This window comes from Conger conger, chromosome 9 (genome assembly GCF_963514075.1).
Source record: "Conger conger chromosome 9, fConCon1.1, whole genome shotgun sequence".
Taxonomy (NCBI): Eukaryota; Metazoa; Chordata; class Actinopteri; order Anguilliformes; family Congridae; genus Conger; species Conger conger.
In genome coordinates this window covers 16,038,629-16,047,885 of record NC_083768.1, presented here as the reverse complement: position 1 = coordinate 16,047,885, position 9,257 = coordinate 16,038,629, and the positions used below count along the sequence as shown (strand labels likewise).

Sequence of the window (9,257 nt, the reverse complement as noted above, 5' to 3'; positions counted from 1 at the left end):
GAGGCCGGCTACAGTTCAAGTGGCAGTGAGGAGGTTAGCATAAACGGCGCCCATTTCTTAAATTATATTGCTAGTCTCTAAGCTAACGTTAGTTGAACCTGTTCAATAGCATTATTGCAAGTTGACTAACGTTACTTGATTGGAATTTCCTGAATATTTTTGCTTGCTAGGTTGTCTGCTAACATTATTTGTGTAAACGATAGTAAGCATTTGCTAGCTAGCGCTGGGGCGAGCGAAAATGTTTTCATTAGAACATTAGAGCTAGACAAGCGTTATCTATACGTTTCTGGTTTCCTAGATAACGTAAGATATATGCACAACGCAGTGCTGTGTCCATAGTTTTATATAACAGTTAGCATTGGCGGGCTTAATTAAATGATTGGGTATCGTCTTTTGGTCTGCTTTTTAAACGGGTAACTATTTGGCTCGCTGCTACTGAAATGCTATGTATGCATTGACACTGTAACGAGGGGCGGGGCCAACCAAAGATACATCCTCAGTGAAATTAGTAAACGGCATGCAAGCGAAATGCATTTTAATCAGAGCTGGCTGACTTGATGCATTGAATAAACTGAATGCTGTGTTGGCTAGATGTGTCTTTTTTGGGGGTGTCAGCATTTGCCAGATACCAACAGGATTTTGGTTGTTAGAGAGGGAAAATTCAATCGAGAATGGGTGTAACATTCGTGCAAGTGAGTTCTCATAGCTTGTGTATGTAACCTAGCCTATTTTCAAATTGGTAACTCATGTAGCCCTAAGTTAGCGAAACTAACGTTATTAAAGTTGTGCTTGTGGTCACACAACGCAGCATATTGAGCGCTGCTAGTGGTGAATATCTAAATATGTGGCTAAGTAATATTGAATGGTTTTAGCTATTAAGTAAGCAACTCAAATGAAATTGGCGGTTTTATCAGCATAATAAACATTTCAGTGTCTAATTTAACGCATCAATACGTTTTTAAAGTTTTGCGCTTTTGAAGCGCCTTCGGTCACTTTCCTAGCAACAGGTAGCTAGGGAGGTAGCACATTCTAAACAAATGAAGTGTACCAAGATGGCGCCCCCTCCATTCATTTGTGTAAGTTAGAGAAACAATAACTCATCTCATTTATTTATACTTAGCCAGACTTGCTGAAATTATTAACACTAAATGGATGTGGTCAGTTTGGTAATTTTTCAGTGTAAATATCGTCTATATACTGTTTTGTTGCTTAGGTGAGGTATTGGGTTCTACGTAACGTTATCAAAATTAAGCTGGTAAGCTCTTGAGGCACATCACATATGTTATTCATTCAGCATGCTAGCCACTGTGGTGACCGTATTTGGCCTTGTTAGGAAATATGAATTAAAATGAACGTTAGCGGAAATTGAGAATGTTGTAAGTAACTAAGTTTTATGGCGGCAAAAGTCGTGGGGCGTGTTGGACTTCACCAAACTCATGGCCTCAGATGGACTTTGTGTTATATTGTGACATAATTTCAATGACTGGTTGTTAACTATGCAGTCTCTGGCTGTATTGCGCCGCTTCAGCATCGGGCATTGTTCACCAGGAAGTGTTGTTAAAGTCACCATAACACACAAACGACTTTTGTACAGTTCGACTTGCATCGTGTTGTAAAATCTTTTTGTGTGCTGTTCACTTGCTGTTGACTCCAAACAACCAAAAAAAAAAGTTGGCTACATATGTATGTTTCTTGATTAGTTTTCATCATATTGCGTCCCGGCATTGATCCATTTTGTGTGACCATTATAAGATTTCACGACGAAATTGACGTCTTATACGCGCATGTCACGGTGACTGAATAATTTGGAAATATCGAGGGTCACTACTCGGGTAACTGTGTGTCTATTTGACGCATATGTATACGCTTAAGTGTTCTGCTGCTGTAGCCTATCCACTTAGAGGTTTGACGCGTTGTGTGTTCGAATATGCTCTTCTGCCTACCACTGTAATGTAATGCCTGGTTATGTATGCTTTACTATCACCTTCCTGCCAGCTTTGACCAGTTTGGCCCTTTTCCTCTGACCTCTCTAACAACGTGTTTCTGCATGCAGAATTGCTGCTCACTGGATGTTTTCGTTTTTCGCACAGCATACTCTAGAGACCGTTGTGCTTGAAAATCCCAGGAGATCTGCTGTTTCTGAGATACTCAAACCACCCTGTCTGCCGCCAACAATCATTCCAACAATAATCAAGTCACTTGGATCACATTTCTTCCTCATTCTGACATTTGGTCTGAAAAACAGCTGAACCTTTTGACCTTGTCTGCATGCTTTTATGCATTTAGTTGCTGCCATATGATTGGCTCATGAAATATTTGCGTTATCAAGCTGGTGTACAGGTCTACCTAATACATTTCTCACTGAGTGTTCATCCCAATCCCAAACTGTAATGTAAGATACTATAAAAAAAGAACCAATCATAGATCAACTCGGTGAAAGTTAGCTTTGCATGTTAATTGTAATACAATCCTATTTCAAATGCCTGTTTTTCAGAAACATAAATGTACCGATTCCGATTATCTTTTTTATTTTTTATTTATTTATTTTGCAGACAAGGACCCAAACATGATCCATAGTAAAATAATTACTCCTGCTTCCTTGAGCCAATCGTCTTCAGCATCTCACATTTGTATTGTTTATAGATCATAGTATTTACACAGCCGTTAGTGTTAAGAGAAAGCTATTTTGTATCAGAATTCGAAAACTAGACAGTCACGCTCTCAGTAGCTTTTGTTAAGACAATGCATTTGATTTGTTTTCTGTGCATATCATCTTATGCCAATTAGAACTCTGGAACATGGAAAAATAATAATAATTGAGCGCAGTAAAAAAAAAAGAAAGAATGCTAATATTAGTATTAGTAAGGCTGTCCTCTAAAAAAAAAAAAAAAAAAAAGGGAATTCTGAATCCTCCCCAGCAATGGTAGGCTAAGCTAGAATTAAAAGGGTACTTTTTTTTTCATGCCCACTGTGGCTGATATTTACAGTGGCTTCAGCAAGTATATAGACCCCTTCACCTTTTGCACACTTTGTTGTGTTGTAGATTAATTTTAAATGGATAAAATTGCCAATGTTGCCCATCAATCTCCACTCAATAACCCACAATAACATTATAAAAAATGTATTAAAAATGTATTAAAAATGAAATATTGAAAGCTCCCATTCGCATAAGTTTCCAGACCTTTTGCTGTGGCACTCCTAATTGTGGTCAGGTGAATCCTGTTTGCTTTAATTATCATTGAGATGTGTCTAGTACTTGATTGGAGTCCACTTGTGGCAAATTGAATTGATTGGACATAGTTTAGAAAGGCACACATTTGTGTATATAAGGTCCCACAATTCACACAAATGTCTGGACAAAAACCAAGCGATGAACTCTCTGTAGGCCTCCGTGGTAAAATTATGGCTGGGCATAGATCAGGGCAAGCATATGAAACCATTTCTAAAGCTTTGAGTCTTCCCAGAGGCACAGTGGCCTCAATAATTGTGAAATTGAAGTTTTGTTTCTTGGGCAGTTCCTTTTAAGGCCCGGACACACCAAACCGACGGTCGGCCGCGGAGCGCCGACAAAGATCGCCTTGCGTCGATACGCGTCGTTAATGTTGGCTGTGCCGAACACACCGCAACGACGGTCCGCCGACGGCCGAGTTGCACGTATGTTCTCCACACCAGCAGGTGGCGGTAGTCTGTATTTGTCTTTCAAAAAATGGAAACCGGAAGACCGGGGAATGCGTTTGCATTGCGTTGGACCTAGAAGCAGCCATTGTCTCGCTCACAACAAACAGTTTGCAGCAATTTCCTTGTTCTCTCGCTATTTAGTAATACTAATCGAAAATTATGTCTGGTAGTGATAGTAACTTTGGAATGGCACTGGCTTTTTGTCTGTGCGGGACACACCGGAAAGACGTCCGGCGGCCGACCGTCGGTTTGGTGTGTCCGGGCCTTTAGCCTCACAGTTTGCTCTTGCCACCATGCCTCTGTCCACAAGACATTTTTCCAGAACTGCATGCTCTTTTATGGGTCATTCCATGTCAAATCAGACAGAATCCAGGAAAGTAGTTGCAGTACCATCTCAGAAGTTTGTCTGTGTAATGCTTGGGTCCAAAAAGTGTTTTTTTTATAAAACACTCTCAAAAATGCCTTATCTGGGAAGCCATGTTTGGGCATTAATATCTTGAAAAGTATCATTCCTAGCCTCACCGAACTGTAGGATGTTCACAGTATGACAGTATGACCTATTGCCCCTAGATTTGGAAAAAAGTTCAAAATTCTTAAATGAGGGTGGTATTGAGGATACTACAAACCCAAATTTTTGCAACAATATGATGTCAATCATTTTTTCTGCAAATACAATCTTTTATTACTTTTGTGCCAATATTGGAAGTCTCTAACTCCAATGGAAATGAAGATATTATTAAACAAGGCGAGGTAGCATATTTTGGTCATTTTCATAGGACCAAAATGGTGGGGTAGCTAGTAGGTCCATAAAAATGTGAATGGAAAATTGCTTGACGAATACAGAAATGGACTCAAATTTGACAGATAAAAGGGCAGAAAAACATCCATTTCAGGATCACATCATTTTTTGCCTGAGTAGGTCCTATGAAAGTCCTATGAAAATGACCAAAATATGCTACCACACCTTTTATTAATTATATCTTCATGTCAACAGAAATACTTTACAGGCCTAAATGTTGGGACCCATTCATACAGACAAAGTTTGAACAAAATCTGAGATGGTGCCGACCCTTAATATACTTGGCAAACTATAATTTGGCCATCCTGTTTTTGTGGTTCACATCATGCAGTCTAGGCTCTGTAGTTCTGTTTGTGAAGTCTTCTGTTCACCATAGTCACTGACACATTCATGCCAGCCTCCTGAAGAGTGTTTCTGATCTGTCAGACAGGTGCTTGGAGACTTCATTATGATGAGATGAATGAGTCATCAATTGTATGTCTTCCCTCAGTAGTTCCTTTGAAATTACTTCTTAATAATGTCCCACACAGTTGATTGTGAGCATTTTGAAATGTATTATTAATAATTAATTATCCAGTATGATTCAGGATTTTGTGACATTGTGTACCACTGAGTGAAAAGGGTAAATAAAAACATTTTAACAGAGATTTGCTAACCTTTTACCACAGTAAAAGGGCGTACTTCAGAACCTTCTGTATCATGCCACTTCCTGTTTAATGACTTATCAAAATAATAATATTAATAATAATAATGTTTTCTTAAATTGCTATAGATTGTCTTTTATCCAGGATGACATTGGTTGAAATTCCAGTGCTGGGACAAAGGGCTTTGAAGCCTAAAATTCTTTTCATATGTTGATAGAAAGACCTATATAATTATGCCCAAGGGAGAGATCTAAGTTTTTATTGTTATTTTTAAACTATTTTTGTATTATTTTGTTTAACTATTTTCACATTCATCATGTTGGTGCAGACAGTTATCCAATATTTTGCCAATTTGAAGGGAAATTGTAATTTCTAATTCTCTCAATAGGTTTTCATATAAATTTAATGAAGGATAGTATTCTTTAATGTATTTTTATGAAAGCCTTTAAAAAAAAGATATATCATAAAGGTGTTTTTGGACATCAAAATAGCATGTCATGTCATTGACCCATAATTAATGTGCTTACTGTGTTCTAGCCTATTGCAGCATGCTTGGACAGCCCATTACCAGGGTTCTAAAAAATATATTTTTTTTAACCGGCTAATTGAATACATTTTGCAACACGTTTAAAATACTGCTGCTACTACTACTACTAGCTGTCGTGATTTTGGTAAGATCACGTTTATTTGAGCCAACCGTGATCAATTTGCATTTATAGTTTTATTCCAAGGTCAGTGCTTTCCCCATTGCATATTCATTTATAAACATCAATGAACAGCCTTCCACACCGTTTTACCATGTTGGGTATAGCCTCCACAGGTTTTAGCTCAAGCTGTTGGAAATGAATATGCACAGAGAGAGAGCGGAGATATGAAATGCACACGACTGTGCACACACTCCCTGAAGTTTAGGACATTCACTCCACCACTTTGCTGACAACCACATCATTTCAACATAGACAGCAGATCTTTGAACTGAACAATATGGATTTAGTTCCAAAGTCAAACACGACTGCATCCATCTGGATACATTTTGGTTTCCAGCCGAATGAAAGAGGAGTCCAATAACTTGGAGTAGCGGTAGTGCTAATACTACAAACCAACCTAAGAACCCACCACCCAAGGCAATTCGCAGAACTTTGGAGTCTCCACAGCATTCATCTCAGGTCCCAGATGGCAATTGGTTGTTGCAGGGTGTGACGCGATGTTTAGTAAAAGAAATGTGGCTGTTAAATACGGTTGAAAAACCAGCGTTTAAGGAAATGCTACGAACATTTGGTAAACTGTACGAATTGCCAGGGAAAATGTAAATTTGCTGTGCCTGACTTGTATATCCAAGTAAAAGATTAAATGTTCTGTCATATAAAATATAGTATGTTAACAGTTTACAATTAGGCTAAGTATATTAAAGTAAAGCCCTTTTTTAATGGCACAATAGATAATTTCAGACTTATCTATCTCCTTGTCAGGAGAGAAATTGCAGCAACAAACACCCTCAAACCACAACACAGTTTATCCCTCCCCCTTCTCTGTGAACGTGCTGCAATATTCTACTACTCCAAAGTATTTTGTTAGTTACTTCTACATGTTTGTCTCGCTGACCCAAATCCATGCGTTGTTGATGCAAAAACCATGTCCTCTACAGAAGGAATCATGTAAGTCTAGCACTCACAGATTTTGTTACGGTTAAATGTCTACAGGCACTTCTGACCCAAACATTTAATTTCCAGCAATTCATGAACACTGTGTAAAGCTGAATTTGTATTTGGTGGCCAGTTTGTCAGCCACATAGTCACCCATGTGCAGTTCTGTTTTATTATTACCAATTTATGCTTTTTCCATAATTGACATAAAAAATTTAAAAGGTAAATGCTTCTGTTGTCCCCTGCACACTTTCCAATATTGTGGTATGCTGTAAGTGAAACGTCAGTTGAATTGTAAGTTTGTAAGTTTGATTGTAAGAATGTGGTTGCCATATATACAGTCCTATACCATTTTGAAATGCTCCGTGTGTTGGAAAGTACATGGTCACATAAAGAGAGGCTTGGTGCTCTTATTTGAATTTCCATGTTTTTGTGTAGTTAAAAAAAAAAGTATATTATTGGCTTAAAGCTTATCTTGTCTGGAATAATCTTACTGGCATGTTCGATCCATTTATGTGCATTCGATTAGATTGCAATTATAAACGGTTATTTAGAAGAGATGAGACATGGGATGGGACCTACGATTACCCATAGCATCACCCTAGGATGGAATGTTTCAGATTGCTGGGTATCATCATCTCCTCCATTGAACATTTCTTCTGGTGGATGAATTAGTTTTTCCTCATACCATGCCTTTGTCCGTAGCTGGTGGTCTGTAGAGTGAGAAGTGATGGCTGGCAGCATACATTCAGCACCCTCCTGAATAAACTGAACACGTTCTAGCAATGTCATGGGCATGTCAAAATTGCGAGATAATATAGGGACGTAATTTAAAGGTAAAAGATTGCATTTAAAGTAGAACCTGCCCACCAGAACTCTTTATTTAACTTTATTTGTATCAAACAATGAACAGAACAGAATACAGAACAGAATACAACAGGTCAGAACTCTTTTTTTGATACAAATAAAAATTCTATCAAGTTCTATTGTGCAGGTTCTCCTTAGCTTATATTTGTCTTATTAGTAACAATGCATATGTGTATTTTGAAGAAAATAAATAAGAAGAATTCATGGTTTTGTCACATTATAAAGCTTGATATGTGAATGTCACAAGTATAACTCTGGGAAATGTTGCAATGCTGTGCAAGTCCTTGGACTGATGTGTCTGCTTGTGTCTTTTTCAGGGTATAGAATTCAAAGGCTTTGAAGTACAGAATGAAGGCAATAGAACAGATTCCCTACGTTCTGGAAATAATTCCTCCAAAAGTAAGTACACCATCTTGGGAGAGAATCACCCTCTGAAAATTGATGCTCATAATAAGTTTTAGACCAGTATTTTGGATAAATTGATGTACCTCAGTTTAATGAAGGAGAAATGCTCTACCCAATCTATGTTAACTCCCCCTTATAAGTAGATTCAAAAGGCTTGGTAGTTTATCAATGACCAGAATCATATTTTTTCATTGTGAAAAATGGTAACCAGTAAAATTACTCCTCCTTAACTTGCTAATATGTATGTTCTTTATTAACCCAGTGATAATGATGAAAGTCATATTTCCACTTGAGGTTTGACAAACTCATTCCGTTCCACTCTTTTTGTTATTAGAATATGAAGTGTTTTTTTTTTTGGTAATTTCATTAAAATGGCTTTGTTATAAGCCTACTGTTGTTAAGGTGCAACAAATGCTACATTATTATATAGCTGGATATTAATAACGGATTTATCTGCAATAAAAGCACACTGAGAAAAGTCATGGCTTTTGTTTAGTCAATTTTCAATGTTAAGCATTTAAAAACATTTACAAACCTGCATGGTTTGTAACATTCAACACAATCTTACTTTCTTATTACATGTGTGTGTGTATATATCAGGGTTCCAGACTAACTTTTCCACTGGTAGCACTGGTGCTACCAACTTTCTCAGTTGGTCGCACCAGCATATGATTTGGTCGCACCTTTTTTCTTTGTACAGCATGGTATTAATCAATGACCTTGATGAATAGTAAGGGGCAGACAAAAAATAAGAATTATATTCTTCTTTCTGCTCCTTCCAATCATGAAAAGCATTAATTTGACAGATGTGTTGTGGACTTGTGTGTTAATTTTATATTGTAATGTGCATTTTCATGAAAGGAACAAACAAAAATGAAATGAAATGAAATGAAATGAAATAGTTGTATACCCTAGTTTTGCATTGACGTAAAGATTGACAGTGACTCCAGACTTGTTATTTGCAAAATATTTTAATCAAGTCTGCAACATTTTGTCAAAATGATGGATTTTTTTTATCCCCAGTTTTTTGTTAGTTAATTTTGTAAATGATTCATTGATTCCAATGGGACTAGAACCCATTGCAAGCGGTCAGTGTACATTTGCCGTTGATATCTGATAAACATGGGATTGGGATAATGAGAAAATATGTACTGAGAAGTTGTCATAGTAGTATAGGAGTTGAAGTCTATGACAACTCTTCCTTACTAGGCTGGGATATGT

The 9,257-nt window shown here is 37.4% G+C and overlaps 1 protein-coding gene across 1 annotated transcript in view; it reads left to right on the top strand.

Moving 5' to 3' along the window:
- Positions 1–6: 6 nt before the first annotated feature.
- Positions 7–9,257, top strand: part of LOC133136527 (histone-lysine N-methyltransferase 2A-like) — a 38,438-nt gene continuing 29,187 nt past the window's right edge. Inside the window, exons 1-2 of the mRNA XM_061254098.1 lie at positions 7–33; positions 7,949–8,030. The gene's annotated coding sequence lies outside the window, so the exon portion shown is untranslated. The remainder of the gene's footprint in view (positions 34–7,948; positions 8,031–9,257) is intronic.